The sequence below is a fragment of the Salvelinus sp. IW2-2015 genome, linkage group LG6.1, assembly GCF_002910315.2.
Source record: "Salvelinus sp. IW2-2015 linkage group LG6.1, ASM291031v2, whole genome shotgun sequence".
Taxonomy (NCBI): Eukaryota; Metazoa; Chordata; class Actinopteri; order Salmoniformes; family Salmonidae; genus Salvelinus; species Salvelinus sp. IW2-2015.
In genome coordinates, this window is record NC_036845.1 from 18,776,486 (window position 1) to 18,800,429 (window position 23,944).

At 43.1% G+C, this 23,944-nt stretch overlaps 1 pseudogene; it reads left to right on the forward strand.

The window, feature by feature from the left end:
• The first annotated feature begins 14,726 nt into the window (after positions 1–14,726).
• Positions 14,727–23,944, forward strand: part of LOC111965266 (nuclear factor of activated T-cells, cytoplasmic 1-like) — a 75,122-nt pseudogene continuing 65,904 nt past the window's right edge.

Here is a 23,944-nt window from a genome sequence, read left to right on the forward strand (position 1 = left end):
TGATAGATCAAGTCATTTGTAATTACAATATAAAGTGAAATTGAAATCCTATTGTTATTTAATGGCAAGAAAGGACACTCCAACAGTACAAGAACTGTATGTAAGCCCATTTGCCAATCATGTGTGTGCACACATCTGTTGTACTGTGCATGTGTTTAAATAAACCTTACACTGTGGTCCAATGGTCCTCTCAGAAGGCATGCATTTACATAATTTAGCAGAAACTCTTATGCAGGCAGCAATTGGGGGTTAAGTGCCTTGCTCAAAGATTTTTCACCTAGTTGTCTCAGGGATTTGAACCAGCAACCTTTCAGTTACTGGCACAATGCACTTTACCTCTGGGCTACCTGCTGCCCACAGGGTCTCTATAGCCTCTGTAAGACTGTTGAACCTTTGAGGATCATACAGTAAATTCCTCATGTGATACTGACTCATGTCATATCAAAACCAGATCGAAGTGAATCAAACAAAGGGGCGTCTATAAATATAGTGTGAATCAAAACGCTATATTTCTAACAGGGTCTGGAGCATATTTTGGTCATTTTGTCCTCTTAGTGAAAGAGCAGTAGCTAAATGACTTTGGTTAACACGAGAGACACCCATTACTATTAGACAATTATTAATCCTATTCTCTTCTGACAACATCAAGAATCTATATCGAGTGTATTCCTCTTTTTCTGTATCAAAAACATAAAACACAATCAAAAATTCCCATAATCAAATGCCCCTCACACACACACCTGACCCGCTAACCCCACAGCCCCCACGTGACTTCAGAAAACACACTCCAAACTGGACAGCTGCCACGGTTTCCCAGCAACCCTCTCAAACAGCAGGAAACAGACAAGGGATTCCGTCCCAGGGCCTGCGAGAAAGAGAAAGCCTTGACTAGAAACAGGAAAACAGAAGGCAGCCTTGTATTCTCATCCTCCACGCACAAATATCTACCCTATGTTTTAGAGACCACTTCATAGTGCCAAGTTCTGCTCCTATACAACCTGACCAGATATACCCTTTTCACTGAGCCAAGAGGAGCCAAGCTGTACTGATCCATGCTGAAATAGGGAATGAGGAAAAAAGTTGTGGAAAGATAATATCCAAGCCAGCACAAATTGGTTCGGGTAGGTACGGTAGTGTGACAAGCTCTTAGAGGCTTAACAAGAATATGACTTACTACTACAAAACCAGCCATGACAAGGGTATTTTTACTATTTTTACTGCAACTCACAAGGGACAGCAAAGGACAGGTCATGGAATCACAGTCACATGTGCACACATTGGTCCCAGTCTCCTTGTAAACAAAGTACAATACACACAGCAGAAATAGCTCAGTGCACACCACATTCTGGTTCATAGTCATTGTTCTGTACTCCAAACTATGTGTGAAATTCAGATTCGGAAAACGTATCGCTCCATCTAATCTAACTACATCGATGAAGTGAAGTTCCCTGTACAATAGAGAGCAGGATAAGGTCCTGTTAAGGCTTGTCTCTGTACAAGTGCCCTACTCTGCCTGAGCAGGATGGTACTCACTACTCATTCAACAAGGGAAACAGAGATGAAAACATAAACATGACATACCGTATAGAGCATGAGTTCATGACCTGAATGGATCATAAAGTATTCAGACAGTCATATATTTTGGAAGTGGGGGCAAACGCAACAAACTCAGCAGAGGGTGTCCTATATTTTGACCAGCAAGAACAACCTACAGGGGAAAAAATACAATATATCAAGTGGGAAAAAAGAAGGGGGACGGAAAGCGCCAGAAGGAGACAGTAGTAGATCATCAACAACCTAATTGAAGGTGCTCTTTGTGGGGTTATTGGTCACCGAAAAACAAAAGAGTACCAAGGCACTCTTCATCACATTGCCCTCATCGCAGTGGTATGTTCAACAAAACAAAATCTGGAACGACAGAGATATGCAATGTCTTTGCATTCAGCATTGAGCCAGAACTGCTCAATCATTCTGACAATGCTGTGATGTAGGCTACGTACAGTGCAGTGTTTTTCACATCTCCTCACCTGTTGTACACTTAATGGAAACTATGGTTAATAAATAGCCATGAAACCTAGCTGCACGTGACAACTAGTCAACCCCAATGTCAAAGGAGAGAGTGCAGCTTGATTCAATGAGTGTCCTTCACGCACCGCTTCGGGATTCGGAGATTGAACCTGAATTTGCGAGTGACCCTTTACATCGGCATAACCAGGGCTCTCACTGCACTAGACTCTGTAAAGGCATTTAAATGCACTTCAGAAAGCCTGGAGAACCCCGTCATAAAAATGGCCTTGGCATATGTGCCTGGGTTTAAATCATCGTAATAGAGCCTGATGTGACAGTCATAGCCCAAGGAAAATGAAACCATCCACGCTCATAATCCCATATCATTACTGGATTTGCAACAAAACTAAACTAATACACATTTTTTGAGGGAAAACGTGTATTTATATAATATCATCTTGTCTGAAACTGACATTATGGTCTTTCTCGTCCGGCTCGCCAAATGATTCTCCATGTTAAATCTCCTGTTGGAAAATTGGGTCTATATGACTTGACATAGCATGTTATTGGCTACAGGTTTGGATAAAACACACATGCATACATACTGCTTTGGTTATCCACAGTATATTTTACAACACAACAGACTGTCCCAGTCACGGGAGATCAAGATGGTACAATACAACAGAATCGAACTTACTTCACATCTGGTGATACAGATGTGTTGGACTAAAGTTCAAAAATATGTTGTATTGTTGACAATGCAAATTCTGTACACTAATGCTGCCTTCGGGTGCTGTCATAAATGTGAATAAACAAGTTTAATTTAGAAGAAAATCTTATCCAGAGTGACTTACAGTAGGGAGTGCATAAACATTTTTACTTTTGCATAGTAGTCCCCAATGGGAATCAAACACAATACCCGAGCACTGCAAGCGCCATTATCTACCAAATGAGCCACAAAGGAAGCCATACGAGGAAATCGTCACTTGAACGACCCTTGAAGTCTGAATTATGAATTGGACAGATTTAATTGACCCAATTTTAGGAGTTGACCCGTTTTAATCACTTAGCTTTCATCATTTCAACCATTAAGATGATAAAGCAAATCCATTTTTACAATGTCAAACTTTGACAGTATGGATAATGTAGCTAGTTTTAGAATGTTGTTCATGTTAGCAGCAAGCTAGCTTACGTTTAGCATATTATTAGCTACATTATAGTTAATCTAGCTAACAATAATCTCATTGCAGCATAAACCAGAAAGAAATTCAACAAAATACAGTTTGTATAAGGACTGATCTTTTAAACAGGATTTGAGAATAGTATGCAAATTCTTATGAATCAAGTCATTCCATCGCCTTGCCAACACACCAGCACAATAACCTGGTCCTATTTCTGACAGGTCTATAGATTACATTTTAGTCAATGGCTGTGTGACAATGACCATCCTGTTCTCTGAGTGTACAAGCCAGACAAACACAGCACGTCACTTCATACCCATATGAGGAATCTTAAAAAAAAAAAAAAAAAAATCTGTTGCTAAACATACTGTGATGTCCAGACATGCCTTCCAGCAGTTCTTCATTGTGAGCTGTAAGACAGTGAATTATGCAGCTCCATAAATAGTAACAGAGGAAAATGAGTGTGAGGTTTGTAGCTACAGGCCCTGGGTTGTCAATGGGTAGGCGCTACAGGCACCATTAACAGCGACGGAGCTAACCACAATCATTCACACCTTGTTTTCTGTATCAACAACAGAATTCTGCTGTCTTCAGAGCCACTCTACTAGATACCCTCGGAGAGGACATAAGGAAGTGAGACAAAAAGGGGGCTTCCCTTTGTTACAACAGCCTAAGTAACAAGTGTCACAAGACAGAACCATGTGATGCTTGTGGAATTGATCGTCCCGTGCTTCCAACAAACTATCAGCAATACACATTTGTGCACAATAGGTCTACACACTACTCAAGTATATATTGACATGTACAGCTACTGTAGAATAAGTTTAATGATGTTACGGACTGAAATAAGTCTTTGCTTATTTGAGGTGATAAAATGTATGAGGAGTTATGTTGAGTTCCTACAACTGCCATGTACAGTGCCTTCATATTCATACCACTTGACTTATTCCACATTTTGTTGTGTTAAAACCTTAATTAAAAATGGTTTAAATAAAAAAAAATCACTCATCTACACACAATAAAACATTTTATATATTTTTTTATGTATTGAAAATGAAATACAGAAATATCTCATTTATATAAGTATTCACACCCCTAGTCAATACATGTTAGAATCACCGTTGGCAGTGATTACAGCTGCGAGTCTAAGTGTCTAAGAGCTTTGCACACCTGGATTGTACAATATTTGCACATTATTATTTAAAAAATTATTCTAGCTCTATTAAGTTGGTTGTTGATCATTGCTAGACAGCCATTTTCAAGTCCTCCCATAGATTTTCAAGCCAATTTAAGTCCAAATTGTAACTAGGCCACTCAGGAATATTCAATGTCATCTTGGTAAGCAGCTCCAGTGTATATTTTACCTTGTGTTTTGGTTATTGTGCTGCTGGAAGGTGAATTTGTCTCCCAGTGTCTGTTGGAAAGCAGACTGAACCAGGTTTCCCTCTAGGATTTGCCTGTGCTTAGCTCTACTCAGTTTCTGTTTATCCTAAAAAAACTCCATGTTCCTTGCCGATGACAAAATACCCATAACATGATGCAGCCACCACCATGCTTGAAAATCTGAAGAGTGGTACTCAGTGATGTGTTATGTTGGATTTGCCCAAAATATAATGCTTTGTATTCAGGACATGAAGTTAATTTCTTTGCCACATTTTTTGCAGTTTTACTTTAGTGCCTTATTGCAAACAGGATGCATGTTTTGGAATAGTGTTATTCTGTACAGGCTTCCTTCTTTTCACTCTGTAATTTAGGTTAGTATTGTGGAGTAACTACAATGTTGTTGATCCATCCTAAGTTTTCTCCTATCACAGTCATTAAACGCTGTAAATGTTTTAAAGTCACCATTGGCCTCATGGTGAAATCCTTGAGCGGTTTCCTTCCTCTCCAGCAACTGAGTTCGTGACTGGATGTATTGATACATCACCCAAAGTGTAGTTAATAACTTCACCATGCTCAAAGGGATATGCATTGTCAAATATATATATTTTTTACCCATCTACAAATAGGTGCCCTTCTTTGCGAGGCATTGGAAAACCTTCCTGGTCTTTATGGTTAAATATGTATTTGAAATTCACTGCTTGACTGCTTTTACAGATAATTGCATGTGTGGGGTACAGAGATGTGGTTGCAATTCAAAAATAATGTTAAACACAAATCCATAGCTCAATCTCTCCAGAGTATCTTTAATTTGAGTATTTAAAACACCTCTCAGAACAGTTGTTTATCACATTTGTTTACTCTGTTTTGGAGTGTGCTCTCTCAGTCACAATCCAGTCTCCACTGCACAAGTGAGTGTGACCACTACTGTAGGCGGTACCAGCCAGCATCTAGTAAAATGGTTAGTATCACTTTATCTTATGGCACATTATTTACCAAGTATTTACTTAGAAAGTACATAATAAAATGGTAACACAGCAATAAAAACATTATTATTCTGTTATTCTCAAATGAATGCCATTACATTTCCATCTTTCATCAACTGGATGGACCCCAGTAAAGTATGAATACTTAGCATGTCTTTAAGATTTGATTAGAGACAAGAGGGGCTGAAGAGTACAAACTGCCGGGGCATCAATAGGTGTCATGGCCTTTCTCTCCTCTGATTCAGCTGGTGTCAGACACCGATGTTACAATTTGCGGCCAGTTGATATTGTCTGTTGGAGTGTGTTTGAGTGAGTCTGTCTGTTGGAGACTTTTAGATGTTCAGATGTTATGTGCTGTGTACACACGTAGCACTAAACATCTGAACATCTAAAACCCTCCAACAGACAGACACACTCAAACACACTTCAGAAGTCTTCAGCCAAGATCAACTGGGCGCTAAAGTTGACCAGCCCTCTCTCTGTGTGGTGTGTGTGTTGTGTGTGTGTGTGTGTGTGTGTGTGTGTGTGTGTTGTGTGTGTGTGTGTGTGTGTGGGTGTGTGTGTGTGTGTGTGTGTGTGTGTGTGTTGTGTGTTGTGGTGTGTGTTCGCGCGCGCGCGCGCGGTGTGGTGTGTGTGTGTGTGTGTGTGTGTGTGTGTGGTGTGTGTGTGTGTGTTTCAAGTGCATGGATTGTGTTGTCTGTGACGTGTGTATAATGTGCATGTGTGTATGTTCTCGAGTTGCACTTGAACCGTTAAGCTTGCATCCAGAAATGACCATAGGAAGAGTACCAGTAAAACCAACCGCAGCAGCAGTCTTCAATGTGTAAATGTTGAGGGAGTGAATGTCTGTTTACAAGACAGAGCAATAATCATTTTGCATGAAAACACAAGCGAGGAGCAGACTGCTCGTAAATCTCAGCGCAAGACATCACATGTGGTTGCTCTTTGCTGCACTGTGCTGTGCTATACATGTGTGTGTGTGTGTGTGTGTGTGTGGTGTGTGTGTGTGTGTGTGTGTGTGTGTGTGGTGTGTGTGTGTGTGCGTGCGTCGGCGTGCGTGCGTGCGTGGCGTGCGTGCGTGCGTGCGTGCGTGACCGTGCGTGCGTGCGTGCGTGCGTGCGTGCGTGCGTGCGTGCGCATGTGTGATGGTGACGGAGTTTGTTTTGCGAACAATGATCAGAAAATGTTGTTATACTGAAATATATTTAGTTTCGTACTCCTCACTAAAATAATAGTTGAGAAGTATGTCTCTCGATTCAAACGCTGAAGGGTTAATGCTTCCGTGCTGCCATCATAGTTTTGGCAAGCAACACATGCCAGTGCAAATCAGGTTTTGTGTGTGTGTGTGTGTGTGTGTGTGTGATGCCATTGGGCCAGATGCAGAAGCGTTATACATTATGACGTCTTCCCAGGAAGTGTATCATTAAAATTATGTAAAAACACAATTATTAATTATTTTAATGACACTTTGAGATGAGAATGATATACAGGAATAAATACTGTATGGAACCCAGGCTGGGAAACTGAAACTGTCGGGTCATCAATAGGTGTCGTGGACTTTCTCTCCTCACCAGACACCGTAACATCGGTGTCTGGTGTCAGACACCGATGTTACAATTACAATCAATAGCACATTTACAAGAATGAAGTTCCAATTCCACTTACCAGGGAGCAATGATTCCTGGTGTGACTGCAGTTGTAAACAAGCGGTAACGGACCCCCGTCATTGAGCCTTCCCTCAATTGTCTACAGCTTATTTTTCCCTACCAATGGTTAATACCATAATTTATCTTCTAAAGTATGTGATGTGGCTTTTCACCCAGAAGCTCCGAGAAGAAAAACAGCCAAGCCACAGTCGAAACCAGAAATCTACTGTAGGCAAAGAAAACACTGCATATACTTTCCCCTCTAGCAGAGTGCTTACGCTGCCCCAACCCTACACCGCCCGCCCCACAAGGCCCGGGATGTCTGCTGGTGATTATGTGTGATGATCCTCTTTGCTTAACTTGCCAGCTAGTTTTTCAGGTTAAGGGGCAATCCAGGGTTTTTCAGGACTGGCTCCGGTTCAAGATGAATTACTCCGTAGATTATTCAAACTGTCACTAATTATGGAGTCCTGGGAGTAGCAGCACCGATAGCAATATTTCTGATCTCCGTCAGTAGGAGTGCTAACATGGGGAGCCAGAGAGAGAAGAGCACAGGGTGTTCTGCCAATCCATTTATTATGGATAGGTTTTATGATTGAAATGGGGGAGAACAGGAATTGGTGTATACACACAGTTTCTCCTACAATTTTGTGTTGCTTTGTGGAAAGTCTGGTAGAAAGCACATTTCGCCCTCTGATGTGGAAAACATACTTCTGAACATGTTTTGATAGGCCTTATATATTATGTAAAGTATATTTATTTATTAATTTCACCTCTATTTAAGTCAGTTAAGAACAAATTCTTATTTTCAATGACGGCCTAGGAACAGTGGGTTAACTGCCTTGTTCTCATATTTCTCCGGTCTTATCCAGTGTCCTGTGTGAATTTAAGTATGCTCTCTCTAATTTGTCTCTCTTTCTCTCTTTTTCTCTCTTTCTTTCTTTCTTTCTTTCTCTCTCTCGGAAGACCTGAGCCCTAGGACCATACCTCAGGACTACCTGGCCTGATGACTCCTTGCTGTACCCAGTCCACCTGGCCATGCTGCTGCTCCAGTTTCAACTGTTCTGCCTGCGGCTATGGAACCCTGACCTGTTCACCGGACGCGCTACCTGTCACAGACCTGCTGTTTTCAACTCTCTAGAGACAGCAGGAGCGGTAGAGATACTCTGAATGATCGGCCATGAAAAGCCAACTGACATTTACTCCTGAGTTGCTGACCTGTTGCACCCTCGACAACCACTGATTATTATTATTTGACCCTGCTGGTCATCTATGAACATCTTGGTCATTTTCTGTTATAATCTCCACCCGGCACAGCCAGAAGAGGACTGGCCACCCCTCATAGCCTGGTTCCTCTCTAGGTTTCGTCCTAGGTTCTGGCCTTTCTAGGGAGTTTTTCCTAGTCATCGTGCTTCTACACCTGCATTGCTTGCTGTTTGGGATTTTAGGCTGGTTTTCAGTACAGCACGTTGTGACATCAGCTGAGGTAAGAAGGGCTTTATAAATACATTTGATTGATTGATTGATTTGATTACGGGGCCTACCATGTGGGCAATATCATGCTACGTGTGGGTGCAGACTACATGACTGGTTTTTTGTTGCATGGCATGAATGAAAGTCTCCCAATGGCCCTTGCAAGGTAAGATGACCCAGCCCTGGCCCCCGGTCTCAATAAATAGTTACACAGGGCCATGCACAGGCCTTTCAGGGGGAACAGACCTTTCAGATAATTCATATCTCGAAATTCATAACATACAAACTGCCTCTGTAGCCATTTTTTTTCAATGTTTTAGGAAAGCCCTATATATTTATGCAACAACGCATTCATCACATATTGTAAGCAAGCTAGTTAGAGTGCCTCCTAAACACACGATTGACACCGGAAAAGAGGGTGGGCTATCGGCTGATCACTGATGTTGACTGATGTTAATCTGCTAGTTAGCTAGCTCCAAAAACGTTCTGATTGTGATGTATCTTAAATGCTCTTACATTCTTAAATAATAGCTTCATAGTGTATTAGTAATACTCTTCTAACTCTTGATGTATGCCTGGCTAGTGGCTTGTGTGGATAGTTTTCTACGGTTAGCTAGAGTCTAGACTACCTGTGTTGCTGCTGCCTTGACATGTGTAACTCCTGACTGAAAAAGGGGATGGAGTTGAGTCGGGGGGGGGTTGCTCCTCTCTGTCTTAGCTTACCGCCTCTCTCTTCTGTGCGTATCTGCCAACCAGACCGAGTATTGATTATGATGTAAATCAAGTGGTATCAGGTGTTAATCAAATGCTGTGCTGCTGTGCCAGTAGTGTTGATATTTAAACTAGGTAACGCCGTACAGGGCAGACCAACAGGCACAACCAGCCAACGGACGGGGTGAGGGGTGACGAACTTGAAGACGTCACRATGACTTGTTGATATTTATCATGTGGTAACCTGAATGTGTGTAAAGCCTTTTTTTTTTTGCCTGTATGAAGTGTTGCTAATAGGCAAGCGGTAGCCTATGTAAAGTACCCGTGGTACATAGGCTACCACTAGGTTTATACACATTCAAGTAACACATGTTGAATGTCAACAAAAGTGATTGAATCATGATTTAAACACACATAGCTCAGGAATACAATGTCCTCCACCTGGGAATTGGTAACCTTTGCACTCATACTTGCAAAACAGGATAAACCTTGCGCTCCAGAATGCACCGCTGTTTGACTGTCGACCTCCGACCAGGAACCGGACAGAAAACTCTCTTCAATAATGAGGCAAATCGTGGTAAATACTTTACATTTTAGGCTAAATGATTGGCTACAAAATTGCCAACCCGCGATTCTCGTCTTCAAACAGCAGACAGATTGACATGCTGCTGGGTTACAGCCAGGTCTAATTGAAGGCTGGGTTTCTATTCAGAATCTACTTAAGGTTTCATTCAGTTTAGTTTATGTACTTTTGTTTAATGCCAAAGTCAAGCCTGTTATTTTTGTTGTAGGCCTATACTGTATGTGAGCGTCAACACAGGCAGACCAATTCTGATTTTTTTTCCACTAATTGGCCTTTTGACCAATCAGATCTTTTCACATCAGATCTTGTTCAGTGCTGATCTGATTGGTCAAAAGACCAAAAAAAGATCAGAATTGCCTACACTGGTAGGCCTGTGTGTCACGATCGTCATAAGGAGTGGACCAAAATGCTGCGTGGTATGTTACCATCCTTTTTATTAGGAAGAGAAAACTCAAATAGCAAAAACAATAAAGTGAACAAACGCACCGTGAAGCTCAGAGTAGTGCTCACAGGCAACTATACCTAGACAAGATCCCACAAAGCACAAAGGGGAAATGGCTGCCTAAATATGATCCCCAATCAGAGACAACGATAAACAGCTGCCTCTGATTGGGAATCATACCAGGCCAACATAGATATATAATTACCTAGATGGCACACCCTAGTCACACCCCGACCTAACCAACATAGAGAAAAACAGKCTCTCTATGGTCAGGGCGTGACACTGTATGTTTATTACAAACRAACTACACYGAACAAAATATAAATACAATATGCAATAATTTCAAATATTTAACTGAGATTCAATTTAAATAAATAAATTAGGCCCTAATCAATGGATTTCACCTGACTGGGAATACATACAGTATATGCATCTGCTGATCACAGAAACTTTTAAGAACATTTAGGGGCATGGATCAGAAAACCAGTCRGTGTCTGGTGTGACCACCATTTGCCTCATGCAGCGCGACACATCTCCTTCGCATAGAGCTGATCAGGTTGTTGACTGTGGCCTGTGGAATGTTGTCCCAMTCSTCTTCAATGGCTGTGCGAAGTTGCTGCATATTCCAAATCAAATCAAATCAAATGTTATTTGTCACATGYGCCGAATACAACACSTGTAGACCTTACTGTGAAATGTTTACTAACAAGCCCTTAACCAACAATGCAGTTCAAGAAATAGAGTTAAGAAAATATTGACTGATGGTCAAATATAAAAGTTAAAAAATAAAATTTTAAATAAAAATAATACATAATACAAAGTCAGTTTGATTACACTGAGGGGCAGTGTTTCTACAACTAATGCCAGTTTGCCTGAGGCTGATGCCATGCAGGTGTTTGTACACACTCTCATTCAAATAAACACATACAAGAACACGCACATACATGAAATAGTGCCAGACATGCATGCAAACATATACAGTTGGCATTGCTCTTATGATTTTAGTTGTCCTTGATGTCCTTTGTTTTAAATGTATTATTTTGTTTTATATATWTTTTTTTCATTGTTGTTTGCTGTTTTCTTCTGTCTTTTCCTTTTAAGTTCATTATTTTGGTTGTTGGTGCATTGGGGGGTTCTTGGGGGTGGGGAATGAAATTATTATTATTTTTGTCTTGAGGGGGACTGTGGGATGGGTCTCGAATGGTTGAGGGACAGCTATTGGGGAACTGTGGGGGGGATCTTGGAAGGTTCGGGCTCACGTTTTTTAGCCCGGTGGTAGATTTGTCAACGTGCCCTTGAGCAGGGCATTGGCTCTGGATGCTTCTGTGTGTCGCTCTGAATGGGAATCTGTTGGATGACTGGTATGATGTAGTTGTTGAGCAGCTTCACTGCAAGTATATTGTATGTTTTGGATATTTAATAAATAAATAAATAAAAATAAAAATATTGACTAACTGAACTAAAGTAAAACATTTAATAAAAAGTAACACAATAAAATGACATAAAAATAACGAGGCTATGTACAGAGGGTACCGGTACCGAGTCAATGTGTGGGCTACAGGTTAGTCGAGGTAATTTGTAATTTGTAGGTAGGGGTAAAGTGACTATGCATAGATAATAAACAGCGAGTAGCAGCAGTTTAAAAACAAGGGGGGGGGGTCAATGTAAATAGTCCAGGTGGCCATGCGATTAATTGTTTAGCAGTCTTAAAGTTTGGGGGTAGAAGCTGTTAAGGAGCCTTTTGGACCTAGACTTGGCGCTCCGGTACCTCTTGCAATGCGGTAGCAGAGCGAACAGTCTATGACTTGGGTTACTGGAGTCTTTGACCATTTTTGAGGAACTTCGGTGGCTGTCATACATGTCGATCCAGAGCATYGCAAAAATGCTCAATGGGTGACATGTYTGATGAGTATGCAGGCCGTGGAAAAACTGGGACATTTTCAGCTTCATGGTATCTCTGTGCATTGAAATTGCTATCAATAAAAGGCAATTGTGTTCTTTGTCCGTAGCTTATGCCTACCCATACCATAACCCCACCGTAACCATGGGGCACTCTGTTCACAACATTGACATCAGCAAACAGCTCACCCACATGATGCCATACACGCTGTCTGTCATCTGCCCGGTACAGTTGAAAACCAAATTCATCCATGAAGAGCACACTTCTCCAGTGTGCCAGTAGCCATCGAAGTTGAGTATTTGCCAAACTGCAGTCAGGTCAAGACCCTCGTGAGGACGACGAGCACGCAGAAGAGCTTCCCTGAGACGGTTTCTGACAGTTTGTGCAGAAATTCTTCTGTTGTGTAAACCCAGTTTCATCAGCTGTCCGGGTGGCTGGTCTCAAACAATCACTCAGGTGAAGAAGCCGGATGTGGAGGTCCTGAGCTGGCGTGGTTACACGTGGTCTGCGGTTGTGAGGTTGTTTGGACGTACTGCCAAATTCTCTAAARCGACGTTGGAGGTGGCATATGAYAGCGAAATRAACATTCAATTCTCTGGCAACAGCTCTGGTGGACATTCCTGCAGTCAGCATAGGCTCCCTCAAAACTTGAGACATCTGTAGCCTTGTGTTGTGTTACAAAACTGCACATTTTAGAGTGACCTTTTGTTGTCCCCAGCACAAGGGGCACCTGTGTAATGATCATGCGGTTTAATAAGCTTCTTGATATGTCACACCTGTCAGGTGGATGGATTATCTTGGCAAAGGAGAAATGCTCACTAACAGGGATGTAAACAAATGTGTGCATAAAATTTGAGAGAAATACATTACATGTTGCATTTATATTTCTGTTCAGCACAATTTCAAGACCTCTGTAATGTATATGGTAGGTTAGGCTAGTCTAACTTTGGTATTTGTGAGGTGCGTATATTTTCACTTTTTTACCCAGGTCAATATTATTGACATTCACCTGGCTTTTATGTTGCAATACAATTCTAATGAGGTCATACACTTGTAACCGTGGCTATGGATGTTCAAGTTATTTATGAACTAAGCCAGGGGTCGTCAACCTTTTCTTACCCAGGGATCCCCATCATACATTAGCATTTCTTTTGTATTATTATTAATATGTTTATTGTACTTTTCACCCCTTTTCATGATATCCAATTGATAGTTTATAGTCTTGTCCCATCGCTGCAACGCCCGTACGGACTCATGCGTCCCCCGAGAGCCATGCGTGCCCCGAAATAAAACGACCCTGCCAAGCCGCACTGCCTCTTGACTAACCCGGAAGCCAGCCACACCAATGTCAGCATGCATGCACCTGGCCATCACAAGGACTCGCTATAGAGCGATGGGACAAGGACATCCCAGCTGGCCAAACCCTCCCCTAACGCTGGGCCAATTGTGGGCTGCCTCATGTGTCTCTCGGTCACAGCCCGGGATCGAACAGGTATTTGTAGTGATGCCTTAGACCGCTGCGCCACTCAGGAGGCCCAGAGTGTTTTGTTTTAATTCACGTCTTGTCTTATCATCAGGTAAATGATAATGGAAAGTAGAAGTAATCAACATTTTAAAATAAATAGGTTTAGTTGATCCTTTTTCATTATTTTGACCTCCCCACATTATTGGTTTTACCTTTATTTAACTAGGCAAGTCAGTAAAGAAAAAAATCTTATTTACAATGACAGCCTACCTGGGACCAGTGGGTTAACTGCTCAGGGATTCGATCCAGCAACCTTTCGGTTACTGGCTCATCGCTCTAACCGCTAAGCTACCTGCCCCCCCATTATAATTATTAACATAGCCAATTACATAGAAAGGTCACGCCGAACACATTTTCGCTAAGAGCAGCTGTTTAGCTGGTTAAACAAAGGTTAGTGTTTAAAAGCAGCCAGCGACAAAGCCTATTTCCTCAATATTAGTAGTTGGGAAATAGAAAGTTAGAAAGAAGATATTATCCTATTTTCTACTGTAGGTATGTAATAAAACATGTATTTATTATGTTGCTGCTAGCGATATTCATAACAACATTGGGAGAAAAAAAAAGATTTGTTCCATTTTCTTTTGTTTATATATTTTTGCGGACTCCTTGCAGTGCATCAGCGGACCTCTAGGGGGCCTCGGACCCCCGGTTGAATACTCCCGAACTAGGCTATCTGCATTCAAAACTGCCCAAAGTGACCTGAAAGGTGAGCAATGAAAGACCCAAATAAATAGTCGAGGATTTTCAAAACACCTCCCGACTCCCTCCCACGTATACAACAATGGAATCTCTTTGGCGCACTCGACCAAGCATCGTCAGTCCTCCAGAAAGGAGCTTGTAGACAGCGATAACGTCATTCCTAGAGGGGCGGCGCGCTGAACAGGAGGTGTTTTCCAGCTTTAAAAGGGATGGAGCCAGCCCCTTCTGACAAGCCCTGTGTCACAGCTACCGGGAGTCTCTGGAAATCGTAATTAGGCTAAAGCATAACAAAACGACAGCAAAACTCATCTAACCATCAGACCAACCCCGAGTGTGTGAGAAGGGCTGTGAAGATAACCCTTGCGCATACTCTGCTCTCTTTTCCATGTCAGTTTCTCTTGGAGTGCTGTCACGTGGATGAAAGTGTTTGAATTAATATCAAATCAGCATTCGAGTTTACTTTTTTATTGACAAATAATGCGTTTTATTTTTGTTTCGACTACTGCACATTTCTACAGTCTGAACTAGTTTTTTTTCTCTCGCAGTACTCATATGATACTACCTGTGATATTATTGTCAACCATCACAACCACAAAAGTAGACCAATCGCAAGTTGAATGCAGGATATCAGCTGTTTGAGACTCAGCTCCAAATTCAACTTTGGACCAGTCCTCCCAGCGGCTTTGGGAAAGGAACGAGGATTGCAGTTTCTCAACTCTCTCGCTACCGAGATGAAGTCTGCAGAAGAAGGTAACCGGTTTCACTGTTAATTTTCCGTTAATTTTGACGTGGCAATGTTCAAATGTTATTATCTGACTGGAGTGCTTGTGTCATGTTTACTTTAATGATTCTCAAATCGTGAGTTGCTATCAATGAAATCATGCTTATTATTATGACGTTATACACTACAATAGTTGCAACCGTCTGGGAATGTTTCTTCAGCTACCAATAGGTGTCGGTGTTTTCAATACAGGCGTCTCCTAAGCGCGCAATTTATGCTGTGCGTATCGCGCTATACCTGACGCGGTGAGGGGGCATCCATATGATAACCAGAGCCCGAAGTGCGCGAGTGACACTTTTATAGCAATGTGTAGGCGACATTTGAGTGCAAGGAACGCTGTTTTTGGTTTTTGTATGTTTTTCCCCAGGCTTCACAATGCCCTTATTATCAATAATCAATCATTCACAGCCCACATTTTGATGTGTTTACTTGACCATACTTGACCAAAATATTTATGTATGTTTTCATGGTGGTGCTTTTCAACCTTGACAAATCTGCGTCATGCATGCACACATACTTGGACCATCCACCTCACTGACGGTGCTCTATCTGCCTTGACACTTAATTCATGAAGTAGCCTAGACTACGGAAGTATTCCAGTGCTGATGTCATGGACTTTTTGTGGTTTGGGGATTTAATTTGTCTTTGAGGTTTCGAGACGTGGACGGATGGGGGCTGTGTTATTTATTCATTTCAGTCCCTCGTAAGACTCATAATTAATAGCAGGCACATGTGCGTTTGTGTGTGTGGTGTGTGTGTGTGTGTGTGTGTGTGTGTTGTGTGTGTGTGTGTGTGTGTTGTGTGTGTTGTGTGTGTGTTGTGTGTGTGTGTGGTGTGGTGTTTCGCGTGCACGCTTTGGTGTGTTGTGTTTCTGTGTGTAGCTGCTTGGCTGGGGTAAAGCAATAACCACTCTGCTCACCAGTCTGCTGACAACTTGCAGTATTGCAGACATACAGTCAACTCCTTTCCCTGTGACTCTGTATGGTAGCATGTACCATCATGCCACCACCACACACGCAAACCCTCTCTCTACGGTGACTTAAGCCACAAACAAAGGTGCTCGTTGATAACTGAACTGATCCGCGAAGCCTTATTTTTCTGAGCTTCAGATACTTTATCTGTGACCACCTTAGCTCTTCCTGAGGTTTCACTCTGTCCTGGGCCTAGAGAACCCCACCATCTGGGAATGGAAACCCAGCTTGTATTTAGAGACATACAGATGACTTAGGTCCATGTGCAGGGGAAAGGATTTATGGACGGTAATAACAAAACCAGAGTTGAAAACATTTTTGGAATATGTGACGAGAGAGGAAAAAGCATGCCATGTGAGGCACTTTAAACGGCAAACGTGTATACAGTAATAATAGTGCCATGAATTTTGCAGACGTGATTACTTACCTGTCAAAAAAAAGTCCTGAAAGCAGTCACCCGAAACAGCTTGTCATGATTTTTTCTTGGATTTGAAAGATATCGTCATCCATAGAGCTCTCACCCCCTTTCTATCGTCACTTTGTAGTTTCAGTGTTCAGCGACGCAACCTGGAAATGCAAAGCTCGATTGGCAGAGATAACACAAATATGAGTGAAATCAGTCCGATGTGTGTGGGTGGATGTGAGCTCATGCTGTAGAAACAGAGAGTGTGCTCGAGGCATAGTGTGCGCCTCACACACACACACGCACGCGCACGCACGCACGCAGACAGACAGACAGACAGACAGACAGACCAGACAGACAGACAGACAGACAGACAGACAAGACAGACAGACAACACACACAACACACACCACACACACACACACACACACACACACACATCACACACACACACACACACACACAACACACAACACACACACACCATCACACACACACACACACACACACACACACACACACACACACACAGAGAGAGAAGAGGGAAAAACAACTTGCAGTCAGCCCTGTAGTCAGTAGGTGTGTACCACCCCTCCTCTAAGTCACATTAGGTGGAGTGAGAAAGAGATCGGCATCCTCGGCACAAGTGGAGGGTCTGTCAGGAACGAGCAAAAGAAAAGAACAGCATCTCTAAAGAGAAACGGAGAAGACAAGACAGACAGACAGAGATTGACTAAAGTTGGAGCTGAGGTGTTGGAGGCTGTTCTCATCACCCTTAAGCTGAGGCAAAGATGAGCTCCCGTCGTGAAGAACCAGAGTTTGACTTCAACTTTTTGTTTGAGTACAGCCAAAGGGGAGAGTGTGGCCACAGGCCTGACAGAGGTGGGTGGTGACGGATCTCTGGATAGGGGTTGATGTGTGTTCCTGAACTTGTGGTAGCTCAAACTGTTTGGGTGATTTATTTTTGCTCTGTGTGTATGTTTTACATTATGCAGTTGAGCCTCGTGTGATTATTTTCATCTGTTTGTCAGAGCTGACTTATTCCTGTGCTTTTTTTCATGTTTTTGGTGTGTAATTAATAATACATAGGCTACTTAGACTATAATAAGTATAGGACAATAAATGTTTTGTTGTCCTATCTTGCGTAGCAGAATAATTGACATAGTGGCATTTAGACTTGTAATTTATTATGATTACAGATATTAGAAGATCTAATAATGTAGTTATGTTTGCTTCCCTTATTATTGCAAGCTTTGTTAGTGCCCTTTGGCCCTTTTGCTAAGAACATTTGACATTTGCATACCCTTCCTCTGCTTTCTCCACCATAATGTGCTTTAATGTACGTTTGTGCGCCTATAATGTTTCATACCACTGTTAATTGCCTCATTGAGCAAAAAAAATAAAATAATAACTACTAAATACAATTAGAATTTGACCTGCCACTGTTTCTGGAAATAGTCTGTCGTGAACTAATTTTAGACAGTCTACCCACGTATTCTGTGGTGCATGACAGGTTCATCATTTCATGTGATGTGCTGTTTGCGTAGAGTTGTGGTTAACAAATATAGCACACAAGCTGGAAGGGGATTGCCCTACTCTAGTACACTGCACAACATTTGGTTGGTTTTCATTTGAGATAGTAAAATGACCCTTATCAGACAGAAATCATTATATTGTAGCAATTGTGTGAATTGTTAAAGTAAACGTTTTTTCGTGTGTGCGTGTGCGTGTGTGTGTGTGTGTGGCAGGTAATGTGTGTATGTACTGTATGTCTTTGTGTTTATTGTGTGCAGTAATACGTTGTGTGTGTGTTGTTTGTGTGTGTGTGTGTGTGTGTGTGTGTGTGTGTGTGTGTGTGTGTGTGTGTGTGTGTGTGTGTGTGTGTGTGTGTGTGTGTGTGTGTGTGTGTGTGTGTGTGTGTGTGTGTGTGTGTGTGTGTGTGTGTGTGTGGTGTTGTGCAGAATGTGTGTCAACCATTTGTGTCTGAGCATGTATTCTGTATGTGTGTGATGCCTCAGCAGCTGTAAACTTAATCACGAGCTCAGAGCAAAGCATAGTGCTGTTAGCGTTCAACATGGGCGAGCCCTAATTCACTCAGCGAGTGAAGCGATCAATCAAATAAGGTATCCATCACTGCTTTGCTGGAGGAGGTCCTGTAGTCCAGAGAGCACACCGTGGATCTCTGCACAGCTCCAGACGGATTGTTAACAATCTGCTGATATCTCACACATTTCATTGGACCTTGATCGGGTCAATAGACGTCGGGTTTAAGGGATCATTTTGGGATTTTGGCAATGCAGCCCATTATCTCCCCCCCTAAAGTCAGATGAACTCGTGGATACCATGTTTATGTCTCTGTGTCCAGTATGCGCTAATGCTAACTAGCATTAGCGCAATGACTGGACGTCTATGGGTATCTGCTAGCCTGCTATGTTTTATAACCTGTAGTATAGCTTTTATCAAGGCGTTATGAATACATAGCTGACCTAAAGTAAATTGTTACCAACACGTCATGAAAAACACTGTTTGTGAAGTCTTGGATTTAGAAGTGAGAAAAGGTGCATTTTACAAAGCATCAACTATGTAAAAAAAAATGTTTCTATGGTGGCCTATATTTACAGTGCCCTTGTGTGTTTGTATTTTCCAGATGCATATAGCTACACTCCAAACGTCAGCCTGTCCCTGCCACTGGGCATGGGAAATCCCTGTCTGGCCACCCAGTACCACACACTGCAGTCCAGCCCCATTATCTCCGTGTCCTCCTGCCACCAGACAGGCTACGGTCTCCACGATCACAACAACCAAAACCCAGCCCAGGGCTACTACATGTCCCACGGCCTGAGGCCTAACGGGGCCCCGGCCCTGGAGAGTCCTCGCATCGAGATTACAGCCTACCACCAGTACCCTGAGGAGGAGGTGGAGGAGAGCAGCAGCATGGACCACATCGTCCACCACAAACGGGGGCTCAACTCCATTGTGACCCTGACGCTGCCAAACGCCGATGGCTACCGCGACCCCAGTTGCCTCAGCCCGGCCAGCAGCTTGTCATCACGTAGCTGCAACTCGGATGCGTCGTCCTACGAGTCCGGCTTTTACAACTATGACAACTCATCCCAGAACTCGCCATGGCAGTCTCCTTGTGTCTCTCCGAAAAGCTCGTCCTCTCTCCTCTCCTGCCCACACGCTCCTCTCGGCCCCCCCTCGACCTCCCCCCGCCACTCGCCATCCACCTCCCCCCTGATCGGGGCCCAAGCCGAAGAGGGCTGGGTGGGACAGGGGCCCTGTGGAAGCTCCAGGCCCAACTCCCCGGCTTGCAGCGGAGGAGGTGGCAGTGTTGGCGTGGGGAAGAGAAAATACAGCTTCAACGGCACGACCTACAGACAGCCAACCTACTCGCCCAACCAGTCGTCCACGCCTTCCCCGCGCGGCTCACCCAGAGTCAGTGTCACAGACGACAGCTGGCTGGCCAACACCAACCAGTACACCAACTCTGCCATCGTGGCAGCCATCAACGCCCTCACCACCGACGGACTGGTCGACATGGGCGAGGGCGTCCCCGTCAAGGCCCGCAAGACCAACCTAGACCACAGCCCCACCATGAGCCTGAAGACGGAGCCGGGAGGAGAGGAGATGGGCCCTGGGAGCGAGCTCCTCCAGGAGGACCACATCTCCCGCCTGCCTTTCAAGAAGGAGAGCTACTGTGGGGGCTTCCTAGACGTGCCCCAGCACCCCTACTCCTGGTCCAAGCCAAAGCCCTACCTCAGGTAGGTGGAAATAAAATATTGCTGTACTGGGAAGGCTTAGGTCAATTAATTGTACTGTATAATCATTAATTATCAACACTTTAAATCAAAGTAATTTTGACGGCGCCAGGGAATTCACTTAGAACATAAGGCAGCATTGTTAAGCGTTATTAGGCCTTGAAAAAGACAATGACGCTCATGGAGCTTATTTCAAAAGATTTATGGACTAACATCCAACCCAAGGTCTACTCCTTTTTCCCACACGAAAAACAGTTCCTCCACTTGCACCGCTATTTTGCCATCCCAGGTTTTGTCTTGTTTTTTTCCAAATATAGACATGTTTATTTATTGCAAGTGCCAAATTGTTTTTGTCTTCATAGACCGCAGAGAAAGGCAGCAGTCGAAACGTAGTCACTGTATCGTGTCCAAGAGGGCTTCTCTTTGAAGATACAAAACATTTCATAAATCATATTTCGCAGGGAGGAGTAGTGTAGCACATGTGCCCTGTTACCATAGAAACCCCCGCACAAACAATACACACGGATAGACACACACACAGACAGACTCCCTTCTTAACAAGGCAACCTTTTCAGTTCACGGCGACCCTTTCTCTGTTTTCTCTTTCCTGCCCTGGCACACTTTCCTGTTGGAAATCAAATGTTTGATTAAGATAATRCAGAGACAGGAAGTGATGGTGACAAGCTTGCTCAAGGAAACAGTTGGTGGGGTAATCACACAACCGGCTTCCCTGTGCTGTCATGTGCCCCCTCTTCTCTTTGGCCACTAAACATGATGTAATGTTCGGCCAGAACAGATAAAGCCTGAGAGGGGGGAAATCAGTTAGTTTTGGGTCAACAAACACCCTGAAAGTTCCAAGAGGATGCCGGAGATTGCTTTTCATGGCCAGCCTTAAGGTCAGGGGTTTTATGCTTCACAGGCATCCGGCGCAGTGAAATATTGTCTCGCAAATGTTTGTTTTGGTTCAATATCTCTGCAGTCTTCACATGGGAAGATAGGCTAATTCCCTGGCGGCATCTGAACAATGATGTTATGAGTGGCCAGCTGTGACACTTTCTGAGATACCATGGTCTTTCGGTTTGTCAGACAGTTGTCTGGTTACTTCGTGAGTTGTTTGTTTAAAAACTAAACTACTGCGTGGGATTCAATGATTTTTGGTGATAGCTCTACTTCTATTAATGATACCACCAATGCACTTAGGTTATCTATGTTAAGCCTTTAGGCATGTTGTATCATTGTGCTGCTGAAATGACTATGCCCCCTCCACACACTTAGGGAAAAATGTGCTATCTGAAACCTGAAAGGGGTCTTTGGCTGTCCCCATAGGAGAACCCTTTGTTGGAACATGGAACCCAAAATGGTTCTACCTGGAACCAAAAAGGGTTATCCTTATGGGGACAGCTGAAGAACCCTTTTGGAACCCTTTTTTTCTAAGAGTCCACTTATCGACACCTGTCACAGCAATATAAAAAAAAAACACAGAAGACTAACCAGACCTCATGCTTCTTTCATTTAGTTTCATTTAGTTTTCATCAAAAGAGCCGTTATTGCCCAGGCTTTAGGAATTACGTACGTCAGGCTAGGACTTCAATTGATTAGATTAGAGCCAATGATGAAATGGAAAGGATCAGGACATTATTTAACAAGGGAAACAGAGATCTGGATTTAAGTGAAATGGATCCGTCGTTGTGCATGCGTGCGTGCTTGTAGGTAGCCTGGTGGTCCTGTCTGTTTGTGTTTTATCCAACTCCTTTCTGGTTTCGTTCATTGTCATGCCATGCATATGTGTCCATGTATCGCATGATGTCTACAGAAGAGTTGGCTACGGCTTGTACAGCTGGGACCAAGCTATGCTGTAGATTCTGATTTATATTATTATATTATAAATACTATCTATATGTTCCACACAATACCAAGCACGGTCCCTCTTCCTCACAGCTCCCTGCCCGCCCTGGATTGGCAGCTGCCGTCTTGCTCTGGCCCGTACAGTCTGCAGATCGAGATGCAGCCCAAGTCCCACCACCGTGCCCACTACGAGACAGAGGGCAGCCGCGGAGCAGTCAAAGCTCCGTCCGGAGGTCATCCAGTCGTACAGGTACCCTTCTCAATAATGTGTGTGTGTGTGTGTGTGTGTGTGTGTGTGTGTGTGTGTGTGTGTGTGTGTGTGTGTGTGTGTGTGTGTGTGAATGCAGAGAAGGGAAAGTTGATGGTGACAAGCCTGCTTAAGGAAACAGTTGGTGGGGTAATCACACAACCGGCTTCCCGTGCTGCATGTGCCCCCCCCTCCTCTTTGGCCACTAAACATGATGTCATGTTCGGCCAGCACAGATAAAGCCTGAGAGGGGGAAATCAGTTCGTTTTTGGGTCAACAAACACCCTGAAAGTTTCAAAGAGGATGCAGAGATTGCATTTTCGGCCACCTTTATGTCAGGGGTTTTATGCTCACAGGCATCCGGGCAGTGAAATATTGTCTCGCAAATGTTTGTTTTGGTTCACTATCACTGCAGTCTTCACATGGGAAAATAGGCTAATTCCTCGCAACATCTGAAACAATGATATTATGAGTGGCCAGCTGTGACACTTTCTGAGATACCATGGATCTTTGTCAGACAGTTGTCTGGTTACTTGGTTAGTTGTTTATTTAAAAATAAAGACTATGTGGGATTCAATGATTTTTGATGATACAGTTGAAGTCGGAAGTTTACATACACTTAGGTTGGAGTCATTAAAACTCGTTTTTTCAACCACTCCACAAATTTCTTGTAACAAACTTACTTTTGGCAAGTCGGTAGGACATCTACTTAGTGCAATGCACAAGTCATTTTTCAACAATTCTTTGCAGATAGATTATTTCACTTATAATTCACTGTTTCACAATACCAGTGGGTCAGAAGTTTACATACACTAAGTTGACTGTGCCTTTAAACAGCTTGGAAAATTCCAGAAAAATGATCATGACTTTAGAAGCTTCTGATAGGCTAATTTACATAATTTGAGTCAATTGGAGGTGTACTTGTGGATGTATTTCAAGGCCTACCTTCAAACTCAGCGCCTCTTTGCTTGACATCATGGGAAAATCAATAGAAATCAGCCAAGACCTCAGAAAAAAAAATTGTAAGACCTCCACAAGTCTGATTCATCCTTGGGAGCAATTGTCAAATGCTGAAGGTACCACGTTCATTTGTAAAAACAATAGTATGCAAGTATAAACACATGGGACCACACACATGTCATACCGCTCAGGAAGGAGACGCGTTCTGTCTCCTAGAGATGAATGTACTTTGGTGCGAAAAGTGCAAATCAATCCCAGAACAACAACAAAGACCTTGTGAAGATGCTGGAGGAAACAGGTACAAAAGTATCTATATCCAGAGTAAAACGAGTCCTACATCAACATAACCTGAAAGGCCGCTCAGCAAGGAAGAAGCCACTGCTCCAAAACGCCATAAAAAAAGCCAGACTACGGTTAGAGACTGCACATGGGGACAAAGATGT